Raw genomic sequence first — 2,944 nt, forward strand, 5'->3', positions numbered from 1 at the left:
AGGCAGCAACCTTACTTAAAGCACATGGCATTGGGGGTTCAGTATTGATGTGGATAGAGAACTGGCTGGCAAACAGGAAGCAAAGAGTAGGAGTAAACGGGTCCTTTTCACAATGGCAGGCAGTGACTAGTGGGGTACCGCAAGGCTCAGTACTGGGACCCCAGCTATTTACAATATATATTAATGATCTGGATGAGGGAATTGAAGGCAATATCTCCAAGTTTGCGGATGACACTAAGCTGGGGGGCAGTGTTAGGTGTGAGGAGGATGCTAGGAGACTGCAAGGTGACTTGGATAGGCTGGGTGAGTGGGCAAATGTTTGGCAGATGCAGTTTAATGTGGATAAATGTGAGGTTATCCATTTTGGTGGCAAAAACGGGAAAGCAGATTATTATCTAAACGGTGGCCGATTGGGAAAGGGGGAGATGCAGCGAGACCTGGGTGTCATGGTACACCAGTCATTGAAGGTAGGCATGCAGGTGCAGCAGGCAGTAAAGAAAGCGAATGGCATGTTGGCTTTCATAGCAAGAGGATTTGAGTATAGGAGCAGGGAGGTTCTACTGCAGTTGTATAGGGTCTTGGTGAGACCACACCTGGAGTATTGCGTGCAGTTTTGGTCTCCAAATCTGAGGAAGGACATTATTGCCATAGAGGGAGTGCAGAGAAGGTTCACCAGACTGATTCCTGGGATGTCAGGACTGTCTTATGAAGAAAGACTGGATAGACTTGGTTTATACTCTATAGAGTTTAGGAGATTGAGAGGGGATCTTATAGAAACTTACAAAATTCTTAAGGGGTTGGACAGGCTAGATGCAGGAAGATTGTTTCCGATGTTGGGGAAGTCCAGGACAAGGGGTCACAGCTTAAGGATAAGGGGGAAATCCTTTAAAACCGAGATGAGGAGAACTTTTTTCACACAGAGAGTGGTGAATCTCTGGAACTCTCTGCCACAGAGGGTAGTTGAGGCCAGTTCATTGGCTATATTTAAGAGGGAGTTAGATGTGGCCCTTGTGGCCAAGGGGATCAGAGGGTATGGAGAGAAGGCAGGTACGGGATACTGAGTTGGATGATCAGCCATGATCATATTAAATGGCGGTGCAGGCTCGAAGGGCCGAATGGCCTACTCCTGCACCTAATTTCTATGTTTCTATGTTTCTAACTCTGCCGCTGTGCCACCGTGGCGCTCTTATAGATTGTAGAACGGTACGGTACAAGAACAGGCCGTGTGGTCCACGAGGTTTGTACCAAACCTGATGGCCAGACCAACTCATACCTGCCGGCACATAATCCAGATCCTTCCATTCCCTGCATATCTATATATGCCCATCTAAATGTCTCTGAAACACCACTATTTTGTCTGCCTCCACCAGCACTCCCGACAGTTTTATAGAGTCCCAGAGTGATACAGTGTGGACACAGGCCCTTCGGCCCAACTTGCCCACACTGGCCAACATGTCCCAGCTACACTGCTCCCACCTGCCTGCGTTTGGCCCATATCCCTCCAAACGTGTTCAATCTATTTACCTGTTTAAAGGGCCTGTCTCCCGAGTGTGAACTATAGGGAGAGGTTCTCCCGAGTTTCCCCTGATTCGAACTCGGAGAATTACGGTAATAGCTGCTCGCATGTGCTCGGGGCTCTCGTGGATATTTTTCAACATGTTGAAAAATCTTCACGAGTCTTCGCGAGCTTACCGCGTCTCCCGAGTACCTGCCGTTAGCGTTACGAGCCGCTAAGAGACGTCTCGAGCTCCGACGTACCTGCCACGTACATTCTATGAGCTTACCACGAGTTTGATTTTTTTTTTTTAACTCAGGAGAGCTCTTGAATCACCTCGTACAGTGGGACATGGCCTTAACCATTTCCTAAGTGTTGCGATAGACCTAACCTCAACTACCTCCTCTAGCAGCTTGTTCCATACACCCACCACCCTCTGTGAGAAAAAGTTACCCCTCTGATTTCTATTAAACCTTTTCCCCTTCACCCTAATCCTATGTCCTCTGGTCCTCGATTACCCTACTCTGGGCAAGAGACTCTGTACCCGAGCTATTTCTCTCATGATTTTATACACCTCTATAAGATCGCCCCTCATCCTCCTACGCTCCAAGGAATAGAGTCCCAACCAACTCCACCTCTCCCTATAGTTCACACCCTCTAGTCCTGGCAACATAGAAACATAGAAAATAGGTGCCGCAGTAGGCCATTCGGCCCTTCGAGCCAGCACCATCATTCAATATGATCATGACTGATCATCCAAAATCAGTACCCCATTCCGGCTTTTTCCCCATATCCCTTGTTTCCATTAGCCCTAAGAGCTCTATCTAACTCTCTCTTGAAAACACCCATTGAATTGGCCTCCACTGCCTTCTGTAGCAGAGAAATCCACAGATTCACAACACTCTGGGTGAAAAAACGTGTCCTCCCCTCAGGCCAAAATTTGTGGAATTCCCTGTCATTGGCTTTCTTCACTGCCTGCTGTACCTGCATGCTTACTTTCAGTGACTGATGTACAAGCACACCCCCTACTCCTAATCTGACACCAGTCAGACAATAGTCTGCCTTCCTGTTCTTGGCACCAAAGTGGATAGCCTCATATTTATCCATATTATATTGCATCTGCCATGCATCTGCCCATTCACCCAACATGCTCGTAAATCCTCCAGGCACTCTGTGTATAAAACATGCTCTGTATATCTCAAGTCGTCAAGTCAAGAGAGTTTATTGTCCATATACCATTATATAAATATATACACACATCAATAAATAAGCAGACAGTGTACAAATAAACAGATAATGGTCTATTAATGCTCAGAGATTTGTTTCAGTTGAGTTTAACAGCCTGATGGCTGTGGGGAAGCAGTTATTTCTGAACCAGGACGTTGCAGTCTTCAGGCTCCTGTACTTTCTACCTGAAGGCAGCGGGGAGATGAGTGTGTGGCCAGGATG

This window comes from Leucoraja erinacea, chromosome 13 (genome assembly GCF_028641065.1).
Source record: "Leucoraja erinacea ecotype New England chromosome 13, Leri_hhj_1, whole genome shotgun sequence".
Taxonomy (NCBI): domain Eukaryota; kingdom Metazoa; phylum Chordata; class Chondrichthyes; order Rajiformes; family Rajidae; genus Leucoraja; species Leucoraja erinaceus.